Consider the following 19,316-nt stretch of genomic DNA (forward strand, 5'->3'; position numbering starts at 1 on the left):
AAAAAAAACAAAAAACAGATATCACTAGTTTAAACTGATGGATTTTGAATCATGTTACTTAGATTGACGCAACGGTGCGCTAATCGACTCTTGGGGCTTAATAACAGATTGCATTTCAATCAATCAATCAATTTTATTTTATATAGCCCTTCGTACATCAGCTAATATCTCGAAGTGCTGTACAGAAACCCAGCCTAAAACCCCAAACAGCTAGTAATGCAGGTGTAGAAGCACGGTGGCTAGGAAAAACTCCCTAGAAAGGCCAAAACCTAGGAAGAAACCTAGAGAGGAACCAGGCTATGAGGGGTGGCCAGTCCTCTTCTGGCTGTGCCGGGTGGAGATTATAACAGAACTATGCCAAGATGTTCAAAAATGTTCATAAGTGACAAGCATGGTCAAATAATAATCATGAATAATTTTCAGTTGGCTTTTCATAGCCGATCATTAAGAGTTGAAAAACAACAGGTCTGGGACAGGTGGCGGTTCCATAACCGCAGGCAGAACAGCTGAAACTGGAATAGCAGCAAGGCCAGGCGGACTGGGGACAGCAAGGAGTCACCACGGCCGGCAGTCCCGACGCATGGTCCTAGGGCCCAGGTCCTCCGAGAGAAAGAAAGAGAGAAGGAGAAAATTAGAGAGAGCCAAGATTTTCAAAATGTTCATAAATGACAAGCATGGTCAAATAATAATCAGGAATAAATCTCAGTTGGCTTTTCATAGCCGATCATTAAGAGTTGAAAACAGCAGGTCTGGGACAGGTAGGGGTTCCATAACCGCAGGCAGAACAGTTGAAACTGGAATAGCAGCAAGGCCAGGCGGACTGGGGACAGCAAGGAGTCACCACGGCCGGTAGTCCCGACGTATGGTCCTAGGGCTCAGGTCCTCCGAGAGAAAGAAAGAGAGAGGGAGAAAATTAGAGAGAGCCAAGATTTTCAAAATGTTCATAAATGACAAGCATGGTCAAATAATAATCAGGAATAAATCTCAGTTGGCTTTTCATAGCCGATCATTAAGAGTTGAAAACAGCAGGTCTGGGACAGGTAGGGGTTCCGTAACCGCAGGCAGAACAGTTGAAACTGGAATAGCAGCAAGGCCAGGCGGACTGGGGACAGCAAGGAGTCATCATGCCCGGTAGTCCTGACGTATGGTCCTAGGGCTCAGGTTCTCAGAGAGAAAGAGAGAACGAGAGAATTAGAGAGAGCATACTTAAATTCACACAGGACACTGGATAAGACAGGAGAAGTACTCCAGGTATAACCAACTGACCCTAGCCCCCCGACACATAAACTACTGCAGCATAAATACTGGAGGCTGAGACAGGAGCGGTCAGGAGACACTGTGGCCCCATCCGAAGAAACCCCCGGACAGGGCCAAACAGGAAGGATATAACCCCACCCACTTTGCCAAAGCACAGCCCCCGCACCACTAGAGGGATATCTTCAACCACCAACTTACAATCCTGAGACAAGGCCGAGTATAGCCCACAAAGGTCTCCACCACAGCACAAACCAAGGGGGGGCGCCAACCCAGACAGGAAGATCACGTCAGTAACTCAACCCACTCAAGTGACGCACCCCTCCTAGGGACGGCATGAAAGAGCACCAGTAAGCCAGTGACTCAGCCCCTGTAATAGGGTTAGAGGCAGAGAATCCCAGTGGAGAGAGGGGAACCGGCCTGGCAGAGACAGCAAGGGCGGTTCGTTGCTCCAGAGCCTTTCCGTTCACCTTCACACTCCTGGGCCAGACTACACTCAATCATATGACCTACTGAAGAGATAAGTCTTCAGTAAAGACTTAAAGGTTGAGACCGAGTCTGCGTCTCTCACATGGGTAGGCAGACTGTTCCATAAAAATGGAGATCTATAGGAGAAAGCCCTGCCTCCCGCTGTTTGCTTAGAAATTCTAGGGACAATTAGGAGGCCTGCGTCTTGTGACCGTAGCGTACGTATTGGTATGTACGGCAGGACCAACTCGGAAAGATAGGTAGGAGCAAGCCCATGTAACGCTTTATAGGTTAACAGTAAAACCTTGAAATCAGCCCTTGCCTTAACAGGAAGCCAGTGTAGGGAAGCTAGCACTGGAGTAATATGATCAAATTTCTTGGTTCTAGTCAGGATTCTAGCAGCCGTATTTAGCACTAACTGAAGTTTATTTAGTGCTTTATCCGGGTAGCCGGAAAGTAGAGCATTGCAGTAGTCTAACCTAGAAGTAACAAATGCATGGATTAATTTTTCTGCATCGTTTTTGGACAGAAAATTTCTGATTTTTGCAATGTTACGTAGATGGAAAAAAGCTGTCCTTGAAACAGTCTTGATATGTTCGTCAAAAGAGAGATCAGGGTCAAGAGTAACGCCGAGGTCCTTCACAGTTTTATTTGAGACGATTTTACAACCATCAAGATGAATTGTCAGATTTAACAGAAGATCTCTTTGTTTCTTGGGACCTAGAACAAGCATCTCTGTTTTGTCCGAGTTTAAAAGTAGAAAGTTTTCAGCCATCCACTTCCTTATGTCTGAAACACAGGCTTCTAGCGAGGGCAATTTTGGGGCTTCACCATGTTTCATTGAAATGTACAGCTGTGTGTCATCCGCATAGCAGTGAAAGTTAACATTATGTTTTCGAATAACATCCCCAAGAGGCAAAATATATAGTGAAAACAATAGTGGTCCTAAAACGGAACCTTGAGGAACACCGAAATGTACAGTTGATTTGTCAGAGGACAGACCATTCACAGAGACAAACTGATATCTTTCCGACAGGTAAGATCTAAACCAGGCCAGAACTTGTCCGTGTAGACCAATTTGGGTTTCCAGTCTCTCCAAAAGAATGTGGTGATCGATGGTGTCAAAGGCAGCACTAAGGTCTAGTAGCACGAGGACAGATGCAGAGCCTCGGTCTGACGCCATTAAAAGGTCATTTACCACCTTCACAAGTGCAGTCTCAGTGCTATGATGGGGTCTAAAACCAGACTGAAGCATTTCGTATACATTGTTTGTCTTCAGAAAGGCAGTGAGTTGCTGCGCAACAGCTTTTTCTAAAATTTTTGAGAGGAATGGAAGATTCGATATAGGCCGATTAGTTTTTTATATTTTCGGGGTCAAGGTTTGGCTTTTTCAAGAGAGGCTTTATCACTGCCACTTTTAGTGAGTTTGGTACACATCCGGTGGATAGAGAGCTGTTTATTATGTTCAACATAGGAGGGCCAAGCACAGGAAGCAGCTCCTTCAGCAGTTTAGTAGGAATAGGATCCAGTATGCAGCTTGAAGGTTTAGAGGCCATGATCATTTTCATCATTGTGTCAAGAGATATAGTACTAAAACACTTAAGTGTCTCTCCCGATCCCAGGCCCTGGCAGAGCTGTGCAGATCCAGGACAGCTAAGCCATTTGTTTTGTTTTGATCCCCTTCGGTTGTCTTTTTAATAGTTCTAAGAAACGCTCACCTCTGACTTCTGTAACTCTCTCTGAAGTCTGGTGATCCATGACCTGTCTCCAAGTTCAATTTCCTGTGGAAATATCCTTATTTCTTTTAACTCTGCCATTAGCACGACTGTACCTTCATCTTTTGTTTGGACTCCCTCAAAACCACTGTCTATTAATAAGTGGCTCAAGTCAAATCCCTGCAGCCTGAGATTAATAAGAGCATATTTTGCTCCTATATTTTAACCTTGTTATCCAATATCCTGTATTTTATTCCTCGGTGAGTGTTCAACCCATGGCTTTGACCTTACCAGAGAACCTGACTCAGTTCAGAGCAGGGGCTGCAGTGCAGTGTTTCAGAATGGCAAGTTCATTGTTCTTCTGGACCATTGTTCTGTCAATTCTATGCTCACTTTGTACACACTAGCGTTACAGTATATGAAACAATACTAGACATTGTCATTGCTTTCCATTTATCTTGTCCCTTCCACTGTATTGATCTCAACCCTACTATACATGATATGCAGTAAAACTGACCCTGCAGTGTCACGTTTCTCTTTTTTTTACCAGGCAAGTCAGTTAAGAACAAATTCTTATTTTCAATGACGGGCTAGGAACAGTGGGTTAACTTCCTTGTTCAGGGGCAGAACGACAGATTTTGACCTTGTCAGCTCGGGGATTCAATCTTGCAACCTTCAGGTTACTAGTCCAACGCTCTAACCACTAGGCTACCTACCGCCTACCACTATTGAGAGGATAAATAATCTAAAGGTTGAACGTTTGAGATTTGGAAAACTTGTTTCATGTACTGTAACGCTAGGGAAATGGGTTATTCAGCTCAGTTTTTCCAGCAGACGGAAACTTGGAAATTGCATAATTCACAATTTGACAAAATAGTAGAAAAGTTAAACATATGTATGACTCATAGAATTATAACCCAGGCCACTGTCATTCTCAACAAATGTAGAGCAATATCTGCATGTTCACTATTACTAGAATTTCCCTGGGATATGTTCTCATCTCAAAGATATGATTGGGATTTGAAGTGCTATCTTGAAATATCCTGAAATTAATTAACTTTTTCAGAAATGTGCCATTTTTCTGTTCGAAAAACACTTCTTAGAGTAGAGTGAGATATCATTTAAAAAAAGGTGGAGTATGACTATGCCGATTCATTTTACTTACACCAGGACATAAGAGAACAATATTGCAATGCATGGCGTGGAGACATGGATGGAGCCACAGAGGCACAATGGGCCAGACCAGGACTGTACATCTCACATTACAGGAAGACGTTCATGTTACCAGCTCACTCACTGTACTTCCCCATCCTTGGAGACATCTCCCACATATCTGCATTAGTAATAAGGGAGTTTTTCAGGAGTTTTAGAGCAGAGGGAAACCAGAAACAAGTTGCAACCTAAGTATGTGGAGTGCAATCTTGAAATGCAAAACTGAAATAGGAAGGGGTGGTATAGCCTAGTAGCTAAAATGTTATTTGGATGATAGCCTGCATAAGAAAGGCACTGTGTTTCGTTTCTCATTGAGAGTCAGCAGCAGGGCTCATTGTGATAAGGAAATACGTCTAATGTTACCTGATCTGGTATAATGTGGACCAATTACCACTCCATTGCACTTCATTACAGGACTGTAATAGGGCCGGGGTCAGCACTCCATTTGGAGTGGCCAGAGCGAAATTGAGTCGTCATTGATAATATGATAAAAAGTGACAGTGAGAGGCCTCTCCAACAAATTATTGAAATGTACAGTTGGTAGGGGAAACACTATAACCTCATTTGGTAAGCAGCTAGCCAGCACTTGTGGAAAGCAGTCCCTCAGACACAATGAGACGCTAATGGAAAGAAATCTAAAACGATCTGAGAATAGTTTTAGGCACTGCATATGGAGTCTTATATCTAATGAAAATATATTCAGGTAATTGTATTTACACACTCACATTAGGCCACACAGATACATCTTCAGAAATTAACTTCTGTCTTTGAGATTTGTTTTGCCGTCAGAGGTTGCTGTACAAAATATGATAACATATTTGAAATTATTTTAATTGGTAGTTAAATTTGGATGATCACACTGTATGTTTCTGTGCCGACTAACAATAAACTCTTCAACGAGTCGAGAACAGAAAATTGTTTTTCAAGTTTGAGATCAGTATTGCACTTCTTTAACCCAATCAGGGTGGGAGAGTGGAAATTAGGATTTCCCAATATGGTCTCATTAGAAAATGTAAAAATAGTGATATTTAACCAAAAGTGACATATTAGTAATATGTAATTTGCAGCGAGATATTAGGTATATGTCATTATAAGACATACCAGTTATTTGTTCTAGTTTTCCATAAATCATTAGATACAACACAGTAATACAAATGATGACAAACTATCAACATACACTATCGTTCAAAAGTTTGGGGTCACTTAGAAATGTCCTTGTTTTTGAAAGAAATGCCATTTTTTTGTACATTAAAATAACATACAATTGATCAGAAATACAGCGTAGACATTGTTAATGTTGTAAATGACTATTGTAGCTGGAAAATAAGCAATAAAACTGGCCTTCTTTAGACTAGTTGAGTATCTGGAGGATCAGCATTTGTGGGTTCCATTACAGGCTCAAAACGGCCAGAAACAAAGTACTTTCTTCTGAAACTTGTCAGTCTATTCTTGTTCTGAGAAATGAAGGCTATTCCATGCGAGAAATTGCCAAGAAACTGAAGATCTCATTCAATGCTTGGTACTACTCCCTTCACAGAACAGCGCAAACTGGCTCTAACCAGAATAGAAAGAGGAGTGGGAGGCCCCTGTGCACAACGGAGCAAGAAGACAAGTACATTAGAGTGTCTAGTTTGAGAAACAGACGCCTTACAAGTCCTCAACTGGCAGCTTCATTAAATAGCACCCGCAAAACACCAGACTCAACGTCAACAGTGAAGAGGCGACTCTGGGATGAGCCTGTAATCGAACCCGCAAATGCTGATGCTCCAGATACTCAACTAGTCTAAAGAAGGCCAGTTTTATTGCTTCTTTAATTAGTACAACAGTTTTCAGCTGTGCTAACATAATTGCAAAAGTTTTTTTTAATGATCAATTAGCCTTTTAAAATGGTAAACTTGGATTAACTTACACAACATGCCATTAGAACACAGGAGTGATGGTTGCTGATAATGGGCCTCTGTACGCCTATGTACTGTAGATATTCCATTAAAATCTGCCGTTTCCAGCTACCATAGTCATTTACAACATTAACAATGTCTACACTGTATTTCTGATCAATGTGATGTTCTTTTAAATGGACAAAACATTTGCTTTTCTTTCAAAAACAAGGGATTTTCCAAGTGACCCTAAACTTTTGAACGGTAGTGTAAGTATAAGCAAGGTGTCAGAAGCATTGCACAGGGATCCTGGTCCATGTTGACTCCAACGCTTCCCACAGTTGTCAAGTTGGCTGCATGTTCTTTGGGGGGTGGACTATTCTTGATGCACACGCAAACTGTTGAGCGTGAAAAACCCATTAGCGTTGCTACTACCATAACCCGTACATCTTTTGTCTTGCCCATTCACCCTCTGAATGGCACACAAACACAATCCATGTCTCAGTTGTCTCAAGGCTTAAAAGTTCTTCTTTAACCCGTCTCCTCCCCTCATCTACATGGATTGAAGTGGATTTAACAAGTGACATCAATAAGGGATCATAGCGTTCCCCTGGATTCACCTGGTCAGTCTACGTCATGGAAAGGGCAGGTATTCATAATGTTTTGTACACTCAGTGTATGTCACTCCTATATATCCCCCAGTGTTTTCATGCGTCTATGTCATGGAAAGGGAAGGTGTTCATAATGTTTTGTACACTCAGTGTATGTCACTCCTATATTCCCCCAGTGTTTTCATGCGTCTATGTCATGGAAAGGGAAGGTGTTCATAATGTTTTGTACACTCAGTGTATGTCACTCCTATATTCCCCCAGTGTTTTCATGCGTCTATGTCATGGAAAGGGAAGGTGTTCATAATGTTTTGTACACTCAGTGTATGTCACTCCTATATTCCCCCAGTGTTTTCATGCGTATAGGTAGATTATACCGTATGCTGTGCTGGAGTACCTGAGCAAAGTTTTGTTTCCCTCGATAAAACTGCTCCATTTGTAGCCCAGAAATAAATCAAATTTACCTCCGTCAGACCTTCTGTTTACGTGAACTGGAACTATTCTAAAATGTTATTATAAACTTAAATGGAGTTTAGGTTGAGAATAACCACACACGGGAAATGATGAGCAAACAGCAGGATAAGATTCCAATTATTATTTAAACAAACATTGCATTGTCTAGCACGGAGGATAGCATTGACATTTCCCTCAGCAGGGACATTCTATTGAGAGGCTTACTCATAAGAGACCACAACAAATCCTATTCATGGACTTTTAGACATTAGGTAGTCATTGGCAGAGTCATACGAAGATATGTGTGCCACTGAAGGGTCCAATTTCAATTTGTCATTGTCAAAATACATGGGGGTGGTTCCTAAACTGTTGTCGTTTGACTGTTGTCGTCGTTTTACGTTTTAGCCAAGTCATTTTGCGCTATTATAATTAGCTAGATTTCAAAAGTCTTCCTTAAAGGCACAGTTCACTTTTCAGTTCAAGTTTTTAGTATCTCTGTGCCTTTCCTAGACAGATTTGGCTAGCCAGGAGATTCTGGATGTTGCTTAGTAATAACCTGCAAACTAACTAGAAAACAGTTTGGATGAAATGAATACACCCCTAGGTAAATTAAAAATAAACTTAAACCTAAAGAAAAGTAAACTATCAATTCTACTACCTTTTTTACTAAAACAAACGAGTTGTTGCTGCTATTGACAGTAATTTATGACAAATTGTTACTGCTAATATTGTATATTTTGGTCTTGTAACAGCAGAAAAATAAAGACTATGAAAACCAATAAGTTTACAATTTTTATATTTCCCACCACTGCTGCTGCATGCTATTGTCAGTAACATTGATAATACAATGAAGTTGTGAAGAGATTACCACTGACAAAAAAATATTATTTGTGAACCATTACAAGGACCAGTTAGCCTAATCTGGAGTATCTAAATAGGCAATATACCGAATGTATGCTTCATTGATCAAAACTGTTGTGGAACAACTTATCGAGCCACCATCTTAAACTACTATTTAAAGATCATTTTGCTTTCATCTACTGTTTCTGCTCCGCTGGAATCACTTGGACATGATAAGACAGCCAATTTGGATGTCAGCCTTGGCCTACACTAATCATGCTGTCCAGCAGATTATTCCTGCTTTATTTGTTTATATTGGGCACGGTGCGCGTCTAGTTGGAGATAATTGTTTCATTTTGAACAGAACGTTTGTAGGGTGGCCTCATTGTAAAGGTAACAGTGTTTATATTGTCTCAATATAGAAAGATGGCAGAATACTGTGGACAGGTAGTCCACAAGTACAGAGTTTATGGCAGAAAATGGACTAATGCTACATAATATTCTGCATACGTACTGACGTTTTGTGCAATCCTTGACAATGTGGAACATCAGAGGTATATTTTTTTATAAATAGGGTATATAGTGAAAAGATGTTTAGCAAGGTGCCACCCATGGCAGGTGTATGATTAAATGTACGGCCTTATTTTTTTTGCTTAATCCAGTATCTAATTAAATGATGTCAAGGAGTAACAGATTGACATGGGACAATGTAAAAATACCAAACTGCACCACAGAGGTGAGAAAATAAAACCGTCTATGGCATACGGTATGCTTTTCATCCATTGATTATCCCCACTGTCATATGGAATATGTTGTAGTTGTCAGCAACATTTGTTGGTGTTGAATAATAGTATTTTGTGTACTGTAGACATCTCATGAAACAGAATCTCAGCTCTCAATGCTGGATAATAGGTAGAAAACGGAAGATTTTACATACATAAGCAGTTTTTTTTATATATAACATGGTCAAACAGCAAACTCAAACTATCCAATTGCACATAATGTGAAGTCCTAAAGTGACTTCAATGTTTCACATGGGTAGTCATGGGTTAAATGATCTTGCCACATACAGTAAAATATATTCTATCATACTTTGCATTCACACAAAGTCTAGATGCATAAAAATTTGCCCAAAAGAGTTTTGCTGGTTTTCACAGTGGCAAAATTATTCATAATTCATTCTGTATTTCTCGATTAAGTAGCACACTAGTGCACTACCTGGTTGGTTCACAAGAGGTCAGAGCTCCACTGCAAATACATTTGCAACTGTTCTCATCGTTGCAAGAAATGAATTGTGTGCAGCTCTCTGTCTATCCTAAAGGCCAATGCTTGAAAAAATTGAATATTGAAATAAGTTGGCATAAAATGTCATTACAAATCCAATTAAGGATGTGAATAATCGAGATGAGCCGTGTGACAATTCTGTATGTATAGTTTAAACATATATACACATATATATATATTATATATATATATATTTTAAATTATGTTTAGTTGATATTCTATGCAGCATATTGCTTTTGCAATTGTGCTAGTGTATGGTAAATAGCAAACTTGAGGTGAGAGAAGAAGAAGTTTGTGGAAATTTGTGGAAGAACAAATGAAAGATAAATGCGGCTTCCAAACTTGTGTCATGGTACTGTAACTACTTTATAGAGAGTCGGGTTTCGAATCCATCAGGAGTCAAAGGGTCATACAAAACATTATTTTACACCCAATTTACTGAAAATATTTAGTCTCCATTTGCTGTTGATAAATCGCATGGACTTGATCAGTCAACTCATTGACTCCTTCACTTCTACACCATTGACGACATTGAAATACAGAGGATTAAGAGGTAAATCAATACACACAAGCTCTGTGAGGGCAGGTACATCAGCTGATACCTACACTCTGTGGACTCTCTGATACCTGCACACAAGGGCATCTCTTAAGCCTTGTTGTAATTGCAGCTCAACACTCTTTGTAGCACTGGTTGATAAACTGTATTCAGAGAGCTCCTATCTTCATGGTGAACCATATGGGTCATTACCAACTAGACCATGGAAGGTCACCTCTCTGTATAATAACATTGGTTCATCTAGGACCAACCCTTGTGTCTAATGCCATATGTATGTGATGTGTTGTAGCTCACGCTGTAACTGACTGCACAAGAGTTTAAGATTTAGGAAAACACACTCCCAACAGTACATTTCTAATGTAAGTCAGTCTCTACAAATCTCTGATCATGTGTCCATTGTCTTTCCTCTTTCCCCATAATTGTTCTCCGTATGGCATCATTTCTATCCAAATAGACAATATATCTGATCATGTGTCCATTGTCTTTCCTCTTTCCACATAATTGTTCTCTGTATGGCATCGTTTCTATCCAAATAGACAATATATCTGATCATGTGTCCATTGTCTTTCCACATAATTGTTCTCTGTATGGCATCATTTCTATCCAAATAGACAATATATCTGATCATGTGTCCATTGTCTTTCCTCTTTCCACATAATTGTTCTCTGTGTGTCAACCTTCAGATCCAAATAGACAAAGATAATGCTAATATGTCAGAAATGAATGTCCCCCGACTAGATCTGCCTTACTTGCCCGTCACTACAACTACTTTTCGTTTCCATTTTGGGCAGAAAGTAGATCTCTAGCTTTCAGCAAATGACACGGAACAAGAGGAGGCGAGACTGCCGAGCAGACAGACGAGCGTTCCACTCTCGAGCTCTTAACAAGCATAGTAATACATCAGTCAAAAGCAATAATTTTACAATTAATGAAATTCCAATTTGCCTTCAGTGCATTTCACATTGACATTTTCCACAAGGCAACAGTGCTTTGATAAAGTTTTTAAAATGCAAAAAAACGCATCTAAGCGGCTAAAGACCAGCCCGGGTGTCAACGTGCCTGCCAGAGGACTATGGTACTTAATTTTTATCGCCGTGTGCCTGGAGCAATGGAAGCCTGAATGTTAACATTGGCTTCATTTTCATTATCACCATATGATTATGGATTTTACTGCATTGAGCTGATAATACAACTAGGAGCTCACCTTAAAAGAAGTTGCTGGGAGGTTTCATTTCTGCCCAAATGAAATTTTCATTTGACAAACAAGTATAATTAGGCTGCACTTCTTGTTCAGTGTCAGTCTGTTTTCTGATTGAACTTAGACCAATTTGCTGCCACTAAATGAGTTTGAATAATTTCCATTCGGAATGTCTCGAGGACATTAGCTTTGGGAGAGCTAAGTGGCAGCATGCTTTTTGAAGTTGCTGATTATTTGATGCCATCCCCTCTCTACCTATATGCGGTTTCCAGCTTACTTCAAAGTTAACAAGTAAAAAAAATAAAAAAAATGACATACCTTGGAGTACAATGGGAACTTAAAAGTGTTTTGGCCAGGTCTGGGAGGCAAAGAGGAAATTACTTTAATATGTGTGTAATACACTTCGTTGACTTCCAAGCTCTTTGCTTTTTCACTTTCTTTCTTTCATGCAACCAGTTTGATTGTATTGAATGAGTGGATTTGTTTCTGTTGAAACTGTACTCCTAAAAACTATTAAAACAGTATCAGTATCAATTAAGAAGTATTACCTGCTAATTACACATTAATTGTGAGTTGTAAGTTGTAGTTTTGCTGTAAGTTAATTAAAGCATTGTAGCATGCTTTTTGATGAAAGGGTTGAGACACATTCTTGTGAAGTCACAAAACCAAGCCTTTCTTTAGAATCCAGAATGTGAAGAATTGCATCACAGTATGTTCCCACCGTTACCCATTGCTTCCCCTTTCATTTGGGGTCTGTTTGTTTGTCAGTCTTGTAGGTAATCATTCAACAACACTCAACCTCTCACCCTCATACGGCGCTTATTTTAGTCTAATACTATAATGTAAATATATTAGGGAAGAAAAAGTGTTGCAGATTACCTCCTATCAATGTGGCACTAAGCTCTTGGCTCAGCTCATACACGACGAGGAACTGTTGAAAAGCAGGTCACTGTGGACGAGAGAGAAAAGTGGGGTTATTTGTGTGGTTTTTTTCCGAAATGGATTTGCTGTTGACCTCAAATGTGAGTTACAGCTATTTCAGTAAGTGTAATCCATTCATTCCCTCGGAATTTGAACACCAACGCAAGGGAAGTGAAAGAGGGAAACAGCGAGAGTGAACAGGGGAGAGGGAGAGAGTGAAAGAAGGGACCACAAATACAGCAGCAGGGTGTGGGACGGATGAAAGGCACAGAGGATTTTTGACAATGTGATTACTAAGTAATGGGCTACTGAAACATACGGGTACTGTAGAGAAACAGTAATTAAATGAAGTAAATGTACTCAGAAAAGGTTGACTGGACCCTCTTTAAGCAAACAACTTATAAAGCTTAGAGTCTTCATAAGCACTACATAGATGCATCACAAATCATTTATAAGCACACAGCATAAAGGGCATTAAAGGCCCTCAGATCTGATACGTCTCGAAACGTGTCATTATCTCTTTGTCCCGTTTTGTATAGCACAACATTTACTGAACTATGAATGATGTATTTACCATCTATTTAGGCTTCACAAAGGGTTTATGAACACTTCATTTCCACTTTCCATTAAATAACCATTTTAAACCCCATCATAACCCTCTACATTACTCGATCAGTCCACTTTGGTAGGTATTTATGACTTTACACAAGTGGAACAAAGCTTTGTTTTCCCACCCCCAACCCAGGCAAACACTCCCCTATTGGTGTCAGGACATGTGGAAGCAACATTAACCCCCCCCCCCCAAACACCCTGCTTGGTCTCTAATACAAGCTCTCTGTAAACAGAAGGGCATTACTGAAATATTTCCTTATTGGGAGAGTTGGGCATAAAGACTGTTGGTTTACATGTATTGAAGGAACCTAACTACAGTAGGCATGCCAGACACTAATACAACCTGGTACTAAAACAGTTGTCTTCTGTTTAAAAGTCTCGACTCAATATATAGATTAAGATACGCTAAAGAGGGAATGCCAATTGAATTGTGTTTGTAATCTCTTCTTGGCTGCTTTTTGTCAATGTTTTCAAGGCAATGAGACACAAACGCCATGTAGCACATTTTTAAGAAAATGAATAGCAACATTATAAATACTGTAGCCTACTTTTGTCATGGGTGCACTCAATAGTATCCTTATGAAATATGCCTAGGGTACAAACTGGTAAGAAATAAACATTGATTGATTTACAAAGTTGCCCTTTCTCTGTTCAATAAATGGAAGCGCATGGAAGCACTAAAAACCAATAGAGAATTTACAAACCCGCCGCTTTGTGCCGTGGACTTGGAGGCCACGAGGAAATGCTTTTATTCTGAAAGCAATAGAATGACCTTACGGTGGGAAATGAACAGGTCATGGGGATGGGTATAAAAACAAACAACTCTAGCCAACAGAACATTCAGTTAGGCTATAACTGCTCTGTTAGTCTGAGTTCAAAGCAGGAAATGTTGCGAAGTAATGTTCCAGACAGTGAAAAGTATATACTAGGGTGTATCACTGTATACCCGAAAAAGAAGTCCATTGTTTATGATTTATGGAATATCTGAAATGAGCATGAACGAATAGCACATCACAATTTTCAGTACAGTTCACATTCAGAAAATGTTTGAACTAATTAAAGCAAGTTAGATATGCTTGGTAGGCTCCCTTGGTAGGGATCTCAAAAGATCAAATATCTGCTAAACCACTCAACAAACAAAAGCTAAGTCATAAATCCAAAATCTGATTTGGGGTATCTACAGTCCACAGTGTATGCGTCCCCATCCAAAACAGAGCTTCTTTGTGCTGGCAGCGACAACACTCTATGCGTCGCTCAACTTGTAATGGTTTCCAATGCTGTAAAAACTCTGCTCTGGGCCATTATAGGGCAAAATACAGGATCTGATGCATCAAGGATGACAATCCAATAGTGATGTGCGGCAGAAATCACTCGCATCCCACTGGGCACCGGCTGAATCAACATTGTTTCCACGTCATTTCAAAAGAAGTTACGTTCAACCAACGTGGAATAGACGTTGAATTTACGTCTGTGCCCAGTGGGTTACTCATCTGGTTGGCCTAGCAAGTGAAAGTGAATACAAATAATGGGCTACATAAGAAGGTCTATTCTGCAATTCCACCATTAATCAAATCAAATTGTATTGGACACATACACATGGTTAGCAGATGTTAATGCGAGTGTAGCGAAATGCTTGTGCTTCTAGTTCCGACAGTGCAGTAATATCTAACAAGTAATCTAACAATTCCACAACAAATACCTAATACACACGAATCTAAGTAAAGGGATAGAATAAAGAGTATGTACATATAAATATAAGGACGAGCGATGATCGAGCGGCATAGGCAAGATGCAATAGATGGTATAGAATACAGTATATACAAATCAAATCAAATCAAAATTTATTTGTCACATACACATGGTTAGCAGATGTTAATGCGAGTGTAGCGAAATGCTTGTGCTTCTAGTTCCGACAATGCAGTAATAACCAACAAGTAATCTAACCTAACAATTCCACAACTACTACCTTATACACACAAGTGTAAAGGGATAAAGAATATGTACATAAAGATATATGAATGAGTGATGGTACAGAACGGCATAGGCAAGATGCAGTAGATGGTATAGAGTACAGTATATACATATGAGATGATTAATGTAGGGTATGTAAACATAAAGTGGCATAGTTTAAAGTGGCTAGTGATACATGTATTACATAAAGATGGCAAGATGCAGTAGATGATATAGAGTACAGTATATACATATACATATGAGATGAGTAATGTAGGGTATGTAAACATTATATTAAGTGGCATTGTTTAAAGTGGCTAGTGGTACATTTTTACATAATTTCCATCAACATATGAGATGAGTAATGCAAGATATGTAAACATTATTAAAGTGGCATTATTAAAACATATTAAAACATTATTAAAGTGGCATTATTGAAGTGACTAGCGATCCATTTATTAAAGTGGCCAATGATTTCAAGTCTGTGTGTAGGCAGCAGCCTCTCTGTGTCAGTGATGGCTGTTTAACAGTCTGATGGCCTTGAGATAGAATCTGTTTTCCAGCTTTGATGCACCTGTACTGACCTCGCTTTCTGGATGGTAGCGGGGTAAACAGGCAGTGGCTCGGGTGGTTGTTGTCCTTGATGATCTTTTTGGCCTCCCTGTGACATTGGGTGCTGTAGGTGTTCTGTAGGGCAGGTAGTTTGCCCCTGGTGATGCGTTGTGCAGACCACACCACCCTCTGGAGAGTCTTGCGGTTGTGGGCGGTGCAGTTGCCGTACCAGGCAGTGATACAGCCCGACAGGATGCTCTCAATTGTGCATCTGTAAAAGTTGGTGAGAGTTTTAGGTGACAAGACACATTTCTACAGCCTCCTGAGGTTGAAGAGGCACTGTTGCACCTTCTTCCCAACACTGTGTGGGTGGAACATTTCAGCTTGTCCGTGATGTGTACTCTGAGGAACTTAAAACGTTCCACGTTCTCTACTGCTGTCCCGTTGATGTGGATAGGGGGGTGCTCCCTCTGCTGTTTCCTGAAGTCCACGATCATCTCCTTTGTTTTGTTGACGTTGAGTGAGAGGTTGTTTTCCTGACACAACACTCTGAATGCCCTCACCTCTGCCCTGTAGGCTGTCTCATCGTTGTTGGTAATCAAGCCCACAACTGTTGTGTTGTCTGCAAACTTGATGATTGAGTTGGAGGCATGCATGGCCACGCAGTCATGGGTGAACAGGGAGTACAGGAGGGGGCTGAGCACACACCCTTGTGGGGCCCCAGTGTTGAGGATCAGCAAAGTGGAGATGTTGTGTCCTACCTTCACCACCTGGGGGCGGCCCGTCAGGAAGTCCAGGACCCAATTGCACAGGGCGGGGTTGAGACCCAGGGCCTCAAGCTTAATGATAATTTTGAGGCTACTATGGTGTTGAATGCTGAGCTGTAATCGATGAACAGCATTCTTACATAGGTATTCCTCTTGTCCAGATGGGATAGGGCAGTGTGCAGTGTGATGGCGATTTCATCGTCTGTGGATCTATTGGGGTGGTATGCAAATTGAAATGGGTCTAGGGTGGCAGGTAAGGCGGAGGTGATATGATCCTAGTCAAATTACATCAGCACTAAACAAACAAAATATCAACTAAATAACATTTTACTCTTTGAAATCCAGCAAAGGAGCATTAACTACAGAACAAAGGCCTGAGATATCATAATAACCACTTTTGTTGGTGAGGGACATGGGAATGAAGCTTTATGATGGTCATACCAGACATATACCATAAATAAAATATCTATAGGCCAACCAAGTACACTGAGTATACCAAACATTAGGAACACCTTCCTAATATTGAATTGCACCCCCCCTCCCCTTGATACACACGGGAAACTGCTGTGCGTCAAAAATTCAGCAGTGTTGCAGTTCTTGACACAAACCGGTGCGGCTGGCACCTACTACCATACTCCATTCAAAAGGCACTTAAGTCTTTTGTCTCACCCATTCACCCTCTGAACGGCACACATACACAATCCATGTCTCAATTTTCTCAAGGCTTAAAAATCCTTCTTTAAATTGTCTCCTCCCCTTCATCTACTCTGACTGAAGTGGATTTAACAAGTGGCATCAATAAGGGATCATAGCTTTCACCTGGAATCACCTGGTCAGTGTTCCTAATGTGTTGTACACTCAGTGTATATCTTGTTACCTATAGTACAACACATCCTTGCACCCGTGACCGTATATGCTAGTAAGTGATTGACAGGTGCCACATGCCAGGTACCTTGCTGCTTAGAGTGTTTGCTGATATCACTTTGAGCAACTGATCTGTGAAGGTACACATAAAGGCCCTCCTTCGGCAATGTACACAGAACACTTCTATTGGAGTACATAAAAACGTCTCCCTGCCACATTAAACAGCGTGGAGGGGGAGGAGTGGGGATGCAGGAGTGGGGGACGGGAGACTGGGGGACTCAAACAAATGCTGGAGAGTGGCAAGTTTGCATTGCCCATACCAACAAGCTCCTATCTCATTAACAAACCGCTGAAATAAAAGAGTGCTTTTTTTGGCTCACAGCTATAAAAAAAATTATCATAGTGATGATGTTCCTCGGCCGTCAACAGAGCTGCGATAACGTTGTTTGATGATGACTTTCCCATGAATGTTAAGCAGCCGCCACAGCGGAGGAAAGGAGCTTATCAGTGCCTAATGCCCATCTCTAATTCCTGCCCTTCTTGAACCAGCCATTTTCTAACAGCGTTAACTGTCAAATTTACATCCCGTCTTAATGCCACTAAAGAGTACGGGGGATGAAGAGTAAATGACAGCAGTGTAATGAGGAAGGCAAGGCATTCCTCTCCCTCTCTTCCTCTAAAGGCAGGAGATTTTCACAATCTGGGGGCTTTTTTTCCTCTGTCTCCCTGTGCTATGACGGAGAGCTTACCTGAGCACTTTGCTACAGGTGAAAAAAATTAGCAGAGGGATCTTTTAAACAAAAAATGAAAGGAAAAATCCTTCAATGGATCACAAGCAAAAAAATAAAAAAAACTCCTGAAAGTGTTCCCAATGACAAAACATTTGAAAACTATGATACTACTTCTGAGGTTCTGTTTCCATTCAAAACGACAACAATGGATCTAACAGCTACAATATGAATCCCCAGTAGAGAAATAATTCATGAACAAAGGATGTTGCTATAACAATGTCGGGGATCAATTGTGGATCTGTTGTTGATCACTAAAGACATATAGTACATGTATAACATTTGTTACACATACGAGTTGTAATGGGGAAATGTAGGATCCCTAAACTCTGACCAAACTGGCCATCTCTGAGTACAGAATGAATGGCTGCCTTTTGTGGATGGACTTCAAAAGAAAAACTTGAGAATAGCAAATGGCAAATAGAAAACTTGAATTTATAAATAGGAAATGCTCAGGGAAAGGCATTTGAGGATGCTGCTATTATACCATACCATAGGGATAATACAGTAACAATTGGTACCCCTGTCACGTTCCTGACCTGTTTTCTGTTGTTTTGTATGTGTTTAGTTGGTCAGGGCGTGAGTTGGGGTGGGTATTCTATGTTGTGTGTCTAGTTCGTCTGTTTCTGTGTTCAGCCTAATATGGTTCTCAATCAGAGACAGCTGTCAATCGTTGTCCCTGATTGAGAATCATATATAGGTGGCTTGTTTTGTGTTGGGGATTGTGGGTGGTTGTTTCCTGTCTCTGTGTTTGTGTTCTGCACCAGATAGGACTGTCTCGGCTTTCACGTTTGTTATTTTGTTATTTGTTAATGTTCATCGTTTATTATTTAATTAAACATGTTTAACACTAACTGCGCTGCATTTTGGTCCTCTCCTTCATCCCAGGAAGAAAGCCGTTACAGAACCACCCACCAAACCCGGATCAAGAGCGGGTTAACGGACAGCAGCAGTGGTTCAAGGAGGAATGGACATGGGAGGAGATTCTGGACGGAGAAGGACCCTGGGCAGAGCCAGAGGAGTGTCGCCGCCCAAAAGTGGAGCTGGAGGCATCTAAAGCGGAGAGGCGGCATTATGAGGCGCTAGCAAGGCAGAGCGGCTGGAAGCCCGAGAGGCTCACCCAAAAATTTCTTGGGGGGGGGGGGGGGGGGGGGGGGGGGGCTAAAGGGGAGTGTGGCGAAGTCAGGTAGGAGACCTGCGCCAACTTCCCGGGCTTACCGTGGAGAGCGAGAGTACGGGCAGACACCGTGTTACGCAGTAGAGCGCATGGTGTCTCCTGTAAGGGTGCATAGCCCGGTGCGGGTTATTCCACCTCCCCGCACTGGGCGGGCTAGAGTGAGCATTGAGCCAAGTGCCATGAAGCCGGCTCTACATATCTGGCCTCCAGTACGTCTCCT

At 41.0% G+C, this 19,316-nt stretch overlaps 1 long non-coding RNA gene across 1 annotated transcript in view; it reads right to left on the reverse strand.

The window, feature by feature from the left end:
* Window positions 1–1,125: 1,125 nt before the first annotated feature.
* LOC120017525 overlaps window positions 1,126–19,316 on the reverse strand; it is a 61,565-nt gene continuing 43,374 nt past the window's right edge. Inside the window, exons 4-5 of the long non-coding RNA XR_005472119.1 lie at window positions 12,345–12,414; window positions 1,126–1,164 (exon numbers count right to left, since the gene is read on the reverse strand). This is a non-coding gene — a long non-coding RNA (uncharacterized LOC120017525). The remainder of the gene's footprint in view (window positions 1,165–12,344; window positions 12,415–19,316) is intronic.

This window comes from Salvelinus namaycush, chromosome 22 (assembly GCF_016432855.1).
Source record: "Salvelinus namaycush isolate Seneca chromosome 22, SaNama_1.0, whole genome shotgun sequence".
NCBI lineage: Eukaryota > Metazoa > Chordata > Actinopteri > Salmoniformes > Salmonidae > Salvelinus > Salvelinus namaycush.